This window comes from Limulus polyphemus, unplaced genomic scaffold (assembly GCF_000517525.1).
Source record: "Limulus polyphemus unplaced genomic scaffold, Limulus_polyphemus-2.1.2 Scaffold286, whole genome shotgun sequence".
NCBI lineage: Eukaryota > Metazoa > Arthropoda > Merostomata > Xiphosura > Limulidae > Limulus > Limulus polyphemus.
The window spans coordinates 143,567-157,811 of NW_013665896.1; the positions used below are offsets into that span (position 1 = coordinate 143,567).

The 14,245-nt window shown below is 33.6% G+C and overlaps 1 protein-coding gene across 5 annotated transcripts in view; it reads right to left on the reverse strand.

The window, feature by feature from the left end:
- LOC106457049 overlaps positions 1 to 3,295 on the reverse strand; it is a 28,319-nt gene extending 25,024 nt beyond the window's left edge. For 2 of the 5 annotated variants that reach the window (XM_022382860.1, XM_022382855.1), the window contains exon 1: positions 2,966 to 3,271. The gene's annotated coding sequence lies outside the window, so the exon portion shown is untranslated. Of the gene's footprint in view, positions 1 to 2,868; positions 2,929 to 2,965 lie in introns of those variants that run through there. The other 3 variants (XM_022382858.1, XM_022382856.1, XM_022382859.1) reach the window with 3 other exon arrangements.
- Positions 3,296 to 14,245: the final 10,950 nt, after the last annotated feature.

Genomic DNA, 14,245 nt, shown 5'->3' on the forward strand with positions numbered 1-14,245 from the left:
GAGTATTCTAGAAGATTCGTGATAAACGCTAGTGTGTTACGACAGCGGGGGTCACGTAACGAGTATTCTAGAAGATTCGTGATAAACGCTAGTGTGTTACGACAGCGGAAGTCAAGTGACACTGGCAGCACGTGTTGAGAGCCTAGAAGATTCTAGAAGAGGCGGTATTATCGTATATAAGTGTGCTAGACAGAGAGAGAGGGGGGGCAGAGAGGAGAGAGAGTGGGGAACCAAGGACAGCAGTTACGGTTGGCGGGAACCAAGGATAGCAGATACAGAGATCAGAACTATAGTTGCTGACAGGCAGAGATAGAGACGAACAATTGAGTCAAGCGCGGTAGAAAGTGAGTGAATTGTTGTGAACTATAGTGTGTGTAACTGTGAAAATTAAGTGTATTGCAAAGTTGTACTGAGGAAGAATAAACAAGTTTTATTTAAGAAAGGACTTGTATCGTAGAAAAATTAACAAACAAACATACAGAGATGTAACAATATCCTATAATGTAAAAATGAAAGAGAACATTTAATAGCTCAGACATCTCACAGACTTAACCAAAAACATTTTCATCAGCAGTTTGTGAGGGCCCAATTCCCATTCTAATTTTATATTTACTTTTGAGATACTAAATAAAAAAATGATAGAACATTTTGTCAGTTATAAGCCTGAAAAACAAGTGCAGTACTTTGATATAAATTTATTACACAAAGTTTGTTTGGTGCTACTATAGCATGCAGTCTACAAAGATATTTACACTATAGCATCTGGTCTATCACTGTTTTAATGATTCACTAAAACATAACTTTTTGATAATTGATTTATATCTAGCCATCTTTTTGTTCAGCAAATAATAATAATTAAATAAGTTTGTGTTTCAAAAGAGTACATTAAATTTAAGTTATAATTGTACTATTTTTGATTCTTGGAACTTATTTCATTCCAATTACATTTGCCTCAAAAACCTTATATAATAACATTTTGTACTTTATTAGTTTAAAAATATTATTTATAATAACTGGCATCAATTGAAAATAAACAAAAGTTAAAATGGTGAGGATTATAGTATCTGTGTAGACAGCACATTATAGTGTAAATATCTTTGTACACTGCATGCTTATTACCATTATTTGTTTTCACTTGCAATAATATAAGTTGATCCATATGCTTTCTATTTTTAACACACCGAACATTTCCACTTTTCATTATGAACATGACTTCCTGGTTACAAATTTATTCCGTATATTAAATGTATGCTCCATTTCACTTTCTTTTTGATTAATTTCTGTACTCTCAATAACTCACATAAATATAAAATATAGCATAGTTGAAAAATGAAAATTTTCTGGTTTTGAGGCATCATAAATTAAATCAATACAATGTTCCAGCTAAATTAATCTGTTCATTAGATATATTAAAGAATCTATATAACAAAACGTTTTGGGACAACATGGGACCTATTGGTCGATCTCGGCTGTTCCATCCTCTAAGCTAAATTCAAATAATTAAAAGAAAAAATATTAAAGCCAGCCCTTATCATTCATATAATTATCAAGCTTTTTCTTAAATTTACTTCCTCTACAACACTGAAAGGCAACCTATTCCAAAAGCCAACCACCCTGTTAGAAAATTCAAACTATCTTAGCTGAAGATGATTCCTACCTTGCCAAATTTATATTTTTGTCCCCTAGTCCTACTATTCTCACTGTTAAAACTATCAGTTCCCTTTACAATCTTAAACACCTCAATCAGATCCTCCCTAACTCTTCTTTTTTCAATATAAAACAGATTGAAAGATTTCAGCCTCTCCTCGTATGACAACCCCTCCATCCCAGGCACCATTCTAGTAACCCTTCTCTGAACCCTTTCCAATAATTCAATGCCTTTCCTAAGGTAAGGAGCCCAGACTGAACACAAATGTGGCCTAACTAGTGACCTGTACAATGAAATTATAACCTCTTTAGACCTGTATTCAATATTTCAGTACATACAACCTAAAATCCTATTTGCCCTACCACTAGCAACAGCACATTGCTTGGATGGTTTTAGAGACTGGTTAACTATTACACCAAGATCCCTTTCCTTCTTAACACTGTTAGGTTATTCCCATCCAAATTATACTTATAATCTGCATTATGATAACCGTGATATAGTCTCCCATTCAAGAACTTTGACACATCTTACAAGCTGTAAACATTCAAAAGTAAAAAAATCTAAAACTGTTCATAAAAAATAATGATGACTCGATAATAATAACATACACTGAAAGAAATACAATATCGTTATCTTCAGCAATGTTATTTGAAATAAGATGCAAACAAATTTTGCAAAAAAAAATGAATATACAAACATTTTTATAATTCAAAATAATTATTGGTATAACTTTTCTAAGGTTAGCAGCAAAAAAAAAGCATGTAATTCATGAATTGGTACACCAGCAATAACTTGATAAATGTACGGGTTACCTAAAGATTTTGCAACATAACCTTGTTCTAATACTATTTCTGATATACTTAGGGAAAGTTAAGCTTAATCATAAGCTGCATGGATCAGAAAATTTGCATGGTATTTATAAATTATGTTCGAGTCTTTATTTTGTTCATAACTTTCTTCCTGGTTGGTTATTATTTTAAATCAAGGTGAAGATAAAGGAAAGTACAGAAGCCTTATGGTGTAGTTATGTTAAAGCTTTATATATCACTTACAAAAGTCTACTGAAAAATAAAATATTATAACGCTACACATTTTATAATGCTAAAGTTTAAGTAATACTAATAACTTAATAATAATATTCAACTCTTGGCTTAAAGTTAAATTTGTTAAAGCCTTATGACAAATGAAGTATTTGTTAATCAAGAGGCGACGTTGGTTACCAAAAAGATTAGGACTTGAACTTTGAACTCAAAAGAATCTACAATTAGTACTACTCAAAATGATTAAAAGTTAAAACATAACTGCCATGTTATATACTTTTTAGTCTATGTAACAATGATTCGGGGCACCATGAAATACATCAGGTACAGTGGGGTGCCGCAGAGAGACAGTACTATCACTGAGATATATTCTTACGTAAATTACGGTAAAACACACCGGAACTTGGAAGTTGAAACGAAAGTCAGTTTTAAACTGTTTCCAATCGAATCACAAAAAGGATAGCAGTTTCTGTTAACCAACAGCAATAACAAAGAGTGTAGTAAAATTAGTGAATTGTAGTATAACGTACAAAACTAGTCATTGTGAGCTTCCGCGTTTGGGTTAAAAGCACTTTGATTCTACCGCCCACTAGTACATGTAAACAGAAAAAGAAACCAAGCGCCTGCATGCCCTCTACTGTATATTACTTTATTTAATAATTTGGTATTTGTTATCTTTCATGTGTTGGCTGTCAAACTCAAAGAATAATAATTATTAATATTTCTAAGTTGTTGTTGTTGTTTTTTACTGTTCTATGTCCCGTGAGTTGAATTATCACTTTTATTAGTAACAGCAAATAATAGGCTCCTGTATGGTTTTCCGAAACTCGTAATGAAGAACACGCAGTAAATCGACCTTCACAATAATAAGAGTTGTGGCTCCTAGTTATAGGCGGGTATATCATATATTATCTAATTGCTTTTTAATAAAGGAAGTTTAAAAAATCATTTAGTCTGATTCTATGCAGTTTTGGCATAAACACATGGTCTAGAAAGCTGTTGAATTGTTTCGGTCCAGCTACCTTTTTCTTTGTTGTTCTTTACCTGATAGTATCAAGTTTGCCTACGAGGATGTTGCTGCCACTTTGCACATAATGTAGAATAGGTCATCAGCAGCAATGTCCTAAAGATTACTGCCTTTGTATACTGTAAGAGAATTTCTAGTCATGAGGTGAGGCTTTGCTTATGGACTTTTGTAAGGAGTGTTGGTTCTAAATTGTTCTGTTTCGTTATCAACATGAATGGGACAACAGATATACATCCCAAGAGATGGAAGCTGTTGATCAATTCGCATGTCCACTACGAAGGTCATTGTAAAGTGTTTTTCTCAAGTACGCACACTTTTGTTTGTATGTAGTTAGCACAAAGCTACACAATGGACTATTTGTGCTGTGTCTACCACAGGTATCGAAACCCAGTTTTTAGCATTATAAGCCTTCAGACTTAATGCTGTGCCTCTGGGCGGAGGGAGCAGTACGCACACTTTTTCGTTCTGATTATAAATAAATCAAGTGTCTAATACGTTTATAAATCTCACTTTAATCTCAGTCAGTTAGTTAAATTTAGATTTATTCTGTAATTATCCTGCAAGAATCTCACATTATCTTACTTATACAATTACTTCTCAAAATTAACCAAAAGATAAACAAACATGCTAACTCTCACTAGTAAAACTCAACTGAATCAATCATTGATTACTAAATACTCATTGCTTCCTTAATTCTTGTACTTTTATTATACCAATGTTTCTACATGCTGCATAAAATTTATCGATTCTTAACTTTAATGAACTTTCTAGATTTTAACATTATGCGCCCTCTAGCAAAAATCTGAATTAAAACATTGAAAATATAGTTTACAACAATAGTTTCTTTAGATGATATTTTCGTTCCTAAAATTGTTTGTGTTAAATTATATTTCTTTAAAGTCACTGAAATTTTCTTCTATGAAAAAGCATCAGTAAAACCTCATACTTAGAAAGTATAGTAGGCGAGGGCAAATATTCTGGTGACTCAAATTCTTTATTATTGTACATTATTGTTAAGCTTATTGTATTCAAACAATGCACATAAATACAACATCTTATAGTTTAATGAAAATAAAGTACAATTATTAAACAAATAGATTTCGACTGATGATTTTATTGTTACCTTGTCTGACTTATCACCTTTATGAAAAGCTAGGTCACCGACAGAATGTTGTCAGTTTCTGAGGTGTTTTTAGAAGTTATAGCTAGCATAGACTAAAAAAATATCTAAATAAATAAGCTACTGAAGTTGAAACTGATGATATATATCAAATGAAACTTCCTGGTCAAGAATAAAATAAATTAAAATCCTGAAACGAAAGGTGGTCTTTTTCATGTTTTGGTTTGTGTTTTTGTTTCAAGACAGTGTCTTATAATAAAATTTTGAAAAATTCATAACATAAAAATTTACAGAAAAACTATAATTAAACAACTTTTTCAAGCCAAGACTAGATATTAGTTAATAATTTTGTTCTATGTTTTATGCAATTTGGTTAAGTATTTTCATTGTGACTTTTGAGAAAAAACAAAAATATATCCACTCTGAAAAAGGTTAAACTAGTTTGTGTATACATTACTTACATTAATATGATACATACAAGGAAAGAAAACATGTATAATAATTCAACTACTGATACAAGCATGAAAGGTGTCATGGATTTTCTCATAGATATAATTTTTATGAAAATATCGTTAGCTACCAGAAAAAACAAGATGGCCACCATTTTGTCATGTAAAACTGAATCTACACTAGAAACTAGCAACAACGGCAGCACAAGGGATGTGATTAGCACGATAGAGTGTCTGTACACACACCTGTGAATTCGAATCAGTCCAGACTAGAAACTAACCCATGAAGTGGTCTGTATATTTCTAAGTGATTCTGTGCATTCTTAGTGTCAGCTCCAAATGTACACACTGAACATGAGCTATCCAATTTTAGTATTGAATTAACTTGCTGCAATATCAGCTCTGTTTTAAATATAAATGCCAGTCTTTACAAATTAATACTTTAGTCCTTTTCGTTTATTTTTATTATTCAAAATTATATTATCTTTATTTTTATTACTACACACAGTGATAAAGCAACAATACTCAATTTAACAAAGAGGTAACGTTCACTTTACATGTTAATGTCTTTCAGTTCATATCAACTTTCAAACCCAGTTTAAAGTGTTCCAGTGACCAGCCCCCCCCCCCCCAGTGGCACAGCGGTATGTCTGGTGGGCAGAGCACAGATAGCCCATTTTGTAGCTTTGTGCTTAATTACAAACGAACAAATCTAGTGACCATAGAACCATACGACAACCCTATTTATTTATCACACAAAAGCAGAGTTTTATTCACCAGTAATTCCAAGAATGCATGCAATGTTCAGCCAGGAATCGTCCTATTTTGAAATGTCTTTATATGAACTTAGTTTGCAGTTTTGCAACAGAGAATGCTGCTGCTCTTCATACATCCATTTTTAGTTATCTATATTTCACGTGCTTCTACGTTTATAGTTGTTTCAAGATTGTTTAACTTATTCTGGTTGGTTAGCTTAATTCGAGCCATGCAGCAAGAAAAAAGTAGAGGCAGGTTCTAATTCCTCGGCATGGCGCACTCCTTCAAATGGTGTTACTCGTGACTACTGTGAATGCTCCCATTCACTGCAACCATTTCAAAAACATTTGCCCACATTGCCAATACTACTCATTGTGGTTACGCCATAAATGTTATTTTTTGAATACACAAACATATTTAGTTGTCCAATTTCTACATTAAAGTATTAGGGTTAAGTAGTTTTACTATTATCACACCTCTCAAATGTTCCTGATAACCTAATACATTTCCACCACTGAGTTTTGCGAAGAGTGTCCATTTCTCTTCATGGTCATTGCTTGTCTTAAAGCAAATCCTGGAATATCTTTCTCACATAAAAAAAGCAGATTCACATTCTACACATCTTTTTTTTGGGGGGGGGGGGATTTCGTCGATTTTGTTGTTGTTGTTTTTTTTTGCAGTGGTAGATGTTCTGTCAGGAGCCCTATGTTTTTCTCAATGTAGCCTCCATTCCACCACCATAATATAGTCTGGCTGTGACCAACATTATTGAAATAATGGATACCATATTTGTTGTGATGTTAGTATTGTCATCTTGTCCTCTATTGTAGTAGCTTGGTGGTGGCTTGAGATCTTTCTTCTTGTTCTGTTCACAAAGGTGACATTTAATCCAGTCAGTTTGTTATTTATACTTGGTAGACTTGGTGATTTTTGTATGTAAGTGAATCAATAGTTGATGGTAGAAGGCTTATCCTTTTACTACCTTGTTCACTATCCACTTTGCTCTATATGATTCAACTAGGTTCGTGCTTTTGTAATTCAAGTGGCGTGCGATATGTATACCATCCAGATAACAACAGCCCAGTAATCCTTGGCATGGCTCTCCGTGCTGGCAATAATGGGACTGATTAGGTAGCATTTGGAACACTAAAACATTGCTATATTTAGCTGACACTGAACCTCATGCTGCATTACACAGCAGTGATGTCACCAGTGTGCCCTGTTAATGCATTGACATTCACTCTTTTGTCTGCAAGCTGGTTGTTCATTCAGGAGTGGGATTTTGAAATATCATAATTAATTGTAGAATGCTCATAAACATGTTACTAGTTACTGAGATCACTCAAATTAGGCAATTTATCAATTTATATGGCAAAAGTTGACGTTGACTGAAGAAATTGCAGTCATCTTAGATTTTCAGGTTGCTAATGTATATTTTATGAAACATTAGCCAATGAAAACATTCAAGCCAAGTTTCATGCTTGTATCGCGATTTGAACAATTCTGTCAAAAATATTATTTAGCTATCCTATTATTGAAAAATACTGAGACAAAAACACGAAGTGGCCTGTGTATTAGTAATGCAGGGAGAGAGAGAGGATGTTTCAGTCTTGAGTTAAAACTGAAATGTTTGAGAGCATGTGATTTTCACTGAATAAAATGCATTGATTTACAAGATAACCTACATTACATCAACTGAAAGATATGCTTGACGCATTATTTTTTTCATTGATATTGGGAAAGGAATATATTGCAGTTTTGGTAACTGAGATATTGCTAAGTTATATGATTTAGTCTTGTACGTCAAAATCATAATATGATCACTTGATTATTCAAAATGAAAAACAAAAAAACAACATAATGTAAATATTGCTTTCGAATAGGTTTGATTCGGAAATAAGTTTAGTTAGTCTATACTAAATTATATTCGGATCTTGTGAGTATTGACAAGTGTTTAGTCTCAAGATCATTTCTGAACATTATACATGAATTTTGGGATGTGTGATAACTATATTATGTTGTACTGTTTGTTTTAGAGCAAAGCTACAATGGATTTTCTGCTGTGTTCACCACGTAGAATCGAACCCCAGATTTTAGCATTGTAAGTCTGTAGATTTATCACAGTCCCACTGGGGGACTGTTGTACTGTTAAAACATAATTTTTGTGAGGGCCACATAGATGTAATTCTAGGTTTACTTGTAAAGTCAGGCACGATTTAATTTATTTATCCAGATTTTGTTTAACTTATATCAGAAGGCAAGTAGAAATTGTGAATAACCAGGCTACAAAACCTTAAAGACTATAAGTATTATTCTCTGATTATCAAAGTAGTTCACCTCATTTCAGTTAACTGTGTAAGATGTCATCTTGAGCTATGTTCCTACCTCTCCATTGCACCAAGACTCTGTTTTTACATTAAAAAAACAACAGAAAATAGAATAGGAATTCACGTGTATGTAAGAGATCTCAACTTCCTCATTGGTTGTTGGTGCTAGGAGCTCGCATGGCCAGGAGTATGGACAAGGTTGCTACACGCGCATTGTTTAATAACAAGACAGATAGATTGCATATTTACTGGTACTTGGAAAAAATGTGTCATGATTTGCGGAAATGAATTAAAGTTGTTTTCTCAGTGCAAAGCTAAAAAGGGCTATCTGCATTCTGTCCACCATAAGAAATTGAACCTTTACCACTGACTCACCAGGAAGTAAATGGTGTAAAGTACAGTGTGCACATTATTTCTGGTTCTAACTTCTCAAGAAAGAGTTGGGTCATGGCTAAGTTATTCATATTGTTTAATCTTATACTATTTTTTAAACGGCTGCTTGAGTTTTATGTGTCAACTTTTCTTATCTTTTTTTAGATGTAATGCATCTCACTTGAAGAAAGTGATTATCAAATTTTGTCACTTAATTCTTATTAATTTTCTGATTTGGTATTAATGTTAATTTTAAAGATCGGGGTACGGCTACCCCTGAGATAAGAAGGGGGAGAGCTTGTAAGACTGAAATATTCATGAATTAACCCAACCATAACTATAGGTTATATATGTTTATTCAGATATATTCCATAATATTTTTGTAAGTTCCCATGCAGTATCTTCATGTAGTTAATTAACACTGTGTTGTCCAGATATATAACGGTTGTAAAGAGTTGCTAATCCTTTTGCACAGGTAAATGCTAAATACTGAAATTTAATCCTCGAGTCTCAATCTAGAACTTACGTATTTCTGTACAAACTTATTGGAAGGTACTCTATTCAAATAGGATATACAGAAACACATACATCTGTCTTGGCTTAATATTATTAATAGAACATTGGTTAAGATATGTAACATTTGTGAGACTTACTTTCACTAGTGTACTTAAGTGAGGTATTTCAATAGTTCCGTTTCTTATTCCTCTTAAGTTTGTCTCTTGCTCTTGATTTTTCTTGGCCTTTGTCTCTTGTTTTTCAGTCCTTAACCCTAGCAGCCAGATAATACAGAATAAGAAACCTGGCCTATTTAGGTGTCATAACACCGTTTTTGTTTAATAAAGAATTTTACCTTTAAAACTGCACTTGTGTTTACTTGTTTTTCTCTACTGTCCATGTTCAATTTATTCTTTCCCTAACAATGTTTTGAATAAAACTTTGGTTTTTATGTTAGACATCAGTGTACTTGAACACCACACTAATTTCGAATCTCTTTTCGAAATACAAACACGATGTTCACAACACTGGACTAAATAATTGACTAAAATACGCACATATTACCCATTCACTGACTAACTCGCTCACTCTACCCTAACTCATTCTTTATATATGACTCACGTTCTTTCCTAAACTTTGACAAAAGTTTCACACATTAAAAGCATACACAACACATCATGTTAAACTTCCTTCTGGCCAAGGAACAATATAAATATTGAAAAACATCTGGATAAAAAAATATAGGCTAAATCAATGCTCCTCTGTGGATTGTGAAGTTCCTTGAATAACCCCATTACATATGAAAAAACAATGATACATTACACTTAAACTTGTAAATCTTTGGACATTTGATAACATTAATATCCATAAATCTAAACATTGGAATCATTAAATTACTACTGAAATGTGTAAAAAGTAAAGAACAATAACAATTTTGGCTAATGAAATATAATCTTCTTTTTTCACTCAATAACTGATTTTAAACTGTCCAGAGTCATCATATCTTCATGCTGATTTATTTTCTGTGGCTTGCATTGTAAAAACGGGATAATCTCTTGCCTTTTATCATCACTTGCCATCTTTTCACCGAAAGAATTCTCTTGAGGTAAGTGATTATGGTAATCTACTGGTGGTTCCATCGTTGATAATAACATTGAAAGTGATCTTGACAGAAACCTCAGACTATTCAACAGGATGATTTAGCTCTGATGACATCTTTTTCAAGCTAAACAGTTGGTCATTCTTTCACTAATATACTGTCAAAGATGATCATGGTGGATGAAATTTGTCTTAGACTGACTGTGTATCAGTATTTTATAAACCACGTAATTTATCGTATAGCATCTAGTTAACTTTGAAAATAGTCCTCTCTTGTGCCATGGACTGTACAGCCAATCCATGTTACCACCATGATCCAGCTTTATCAGCAATTACATCATTGTGATTTTTCATCTTATCACCAGATGGTTTATGTCTTTCTCGAGTAAAGTAATGAATAAAATCCATAGTGTTTGTTATTCTTACTGCATACTCTACATGAGGATCTGTTGAGTGATGCTTCTCAGGGTATGAATATAGAATGCCCAGTAGCACTTTCACTCCTATTCTGAATATAAGTGATACCGTTGTGTTGCCTGTACTTTATATATAGATGTTCAATAACTGGTGATTAGGAGTGGAAGGTCTTAACCTCACAATCTCTGACATTCATCCACGTAAATGTCCAATTGATTTTAAAGCATGTAATTGTGTATCTGTACCATTCTACCAGAAGAGTAAAGAAGAGCATCTGTCGTGGTTCTTCTAATTCCAAGTATTTGACACGTCTATGAAGTTCCATCGCTGATGCAAGTAAAGTTCAATAGACACCTGAAATATTGAAACATATTAATTGAGAAGTTACTTTGCTAAAGTTTCTATTTTCTGGTTAGAAAAAGCATATGCTTCTGGTCCTTAGATGATATAGTCTGCCAAGATGTATTTGTTCCTGTTGCTGCTCTGTAGTAGAGGACCAATTATTTAAGCAAAAATTCCATGGACCTTTTCTTTCATAGCACAGTTGACATTGTACAAATCAATCCTCTACAAATTTCTTTCATCCAACCTAATAGAAAGGTTATATTGTCCTCTCTAGTGTCTTGTTTAACAACTAGCTTGTTGAAGTCTGTGAGATGATGGAGAAATTATGAATGTACTAACTGAATTCTTAATTTATATCTTCCCATATTAGCATAATAAGCCTTGTCGTAGGCAAATGAATCATCCAATTTTCCCAGTAAATCTTAATCTTTGCGCTGTAATGAGCCACTATTTGCCATGAAGATCATTCTATACTATTCACGATCCAGTGCGTAATTGTCTTAATAATCATATCTTTTTCCTAAAAAACTTTTAAGTGAGTGTTGGACCACATTAATCCTTCATAATCCATGGATGCCTCATCTTGGATTCTGTTCTATTGCACTCCATGTTGGTTGTCTTTGTAAACTTGTGTTTTCTTCTTTTCACAGCATTTACATTCGTAGGTAATACAAAGTGTTCCGAATAATACACTAACATTTCCATGGTTCCAACCAAGGCAATACACGATGTTAGAGTCGTACTCCTCAAGTTTCTGGAGCCATCTTCCTAGCTGGCCTTGTGGATTGTAGGAATGCATCAATTCCCTCTATGTCGTATGGGCTATTTGGAATGTAAACATTTGCCTACACAAGTAATGATGGAAATGATCCATGGCTTATATAATACTCAGTGGTTACTTCTGAGTTGAACAACTTCTCTTTACTGTCAAATCAGTGGATCTTCAGGAGTTGGGTATGCTAATACAGAAGTAATAGTTAGCTCATTCTTCAGTTTGTTGAATTGTTGTTCAAAATCAGAAGCCTAACAAAAGATATTTGTTTTTGATTAGTTTGTTTAAAGGAGGAGCTATATCAGAGAATGCTTTTACAAAAAAATGACAGTAGAGCACAGTCCAAGAAATCATCACACTGGTGTTGGTATGTTCTAGACAGATTCTGTATTTACTTGGTCTGTAGACCTTCCCTTTCTACTAAATATATTTTCCAGGAAACACACTTGTCAACAAAATAATTCAAACTTCCTGGGATTCATCTTAAGGTTCTCTTTTCTCAACAAATCAAGTACTTTCTTAGCTTGTCATATGCACCAATTAAGGTACTCACATATTTGGTTATACCATATAAGTAGATGAGCTTGCCATTTTAGGGTATTCCATTTGTATTCTGATAAAGCATCCCAAAGCAGAGCAAATTCCTAGCAGTGGGTAAACATCCTTATTTGTTATCCTCCAGTAGTTCACACAAAATATTTTGGGTCCATTCTTCTTCTTCATGATTACAGTAAATATTGTCAAAGGATTAATACTCAGTTCTATTATATTTTGTTCTTTCTTTCTTTTCTTTGATAGTCTCAGCCTATTTTGCAAGTTGGAGTTGTCTGACCAATTGGCATTTTGGAGCTGCATCTCTGGTATCAATCATTTGAGATACTCTACTTGCTCAGCCTAGACAATAAAATCCACTAGTATCATTTGAGCAAGTCATGTAACTTGTGGCATTGTAAGTCCTTCACAGCTCTGGTCATACAGCTCTTGCAAATGAGGTGGTATGCTCCATCCATCTGAAAATTTAATTAACATCAGATTTCCTAAATCTTATATAAGGTGCCTATTTCTGATACTGTGCAATGTTCCAGCTAAAATTGACTTGGATTTCTTGGTTTGTTGTGACCTAATAATTTTATTTTTCAGAGCTATTATTCATAGCTCCAGCCAATAATGTGTGAGTGTAATTTGGAAGGTTTCTGCCACGCCCTATTCACTAGACCTAGAGTTGTTCCTAAAAAGACCAGGAATAAGTATCTCATTTCTTGGTTGTATAATAACTGCTCTCTTTCCTTTCACTGGTAGTTCAACCTCTGATTTTGTAATTGTCATTTGATGTGATAGTCTTGCAAAGACAATGAAAGTATTTGAAACAAGTCATTCTGATCCATATATCTATTAGGATTAATGTTACGTCACGTGTCCAATGAATGTTGTATATAGCCTTTTCCTATGCAAAAAACTTAACACATGTGTACAATCTTGAAACATCCAGTCAAAACAGATGTGATTAAATACATAAGGGTAAAACTACATGGATAGGACGGGCACCTCTAAAGGCCGTTTTTGGCCCTGCTATGAATTTCAATCACTCGAACAGACATGATAGTCTGGCATGAATCAACCTGTAATATTGACTGACTTTTGATGGAAATCAACACAATACCAATAATATTTTCCCAATATCGACAAAAATTGTGCAAAACTCTTCATACTGACTTGTTGGGAGGTAGGGGATACTACAGGAAGTATCACTTGCTGTTTTTTTTTCTCTGTTCAATGGAGTTTAGACCCCAAAACTGCCCGTATAGAGACACATCCTTTAGAAAATATTATGTGAATATACATGAATAAAGATATATTCCATACTCACTATGGAAGGGTGAAATTCGTGACTATTTCAGCCATTACATTATGAAGTGAGTGGAATTTCTGTTAGATATAGTTTATTTGTAGAGTTAGGCTTGGCTTGTTCTCTGCATTTACTAGTTCTTCATGGGTGTCGAGTAGCCAGTTGAGTGGGCTATTCTGTCATGTGTTGGGGTTGCAGAATTGAGAATAATCAGTTCATGCTCCTTAATGAATAAACTCTCCTTAGTGACTCACATACACCCTCTTTCAATCTCTCTGTGCCTCTCTCTCTACACATATTGTAGCGTATTTTGGAATTGGTGATGATAATACACCATGAGGGATGGTTTACTTATGTCTCTTATATGGACTAGGCCTACAGTTTTCTTTTTCTAAATGTTTTATTCCTCCACTGATTTCCTTTTGTACTTTCTAAATTTTGCCATTACAGCCTTTACGTACTTCATCTATGCATACTGTTACGACAGCGGAAGTCACGTGACGCTGGTAACACGTAATGAGTTCTAGAAAGAT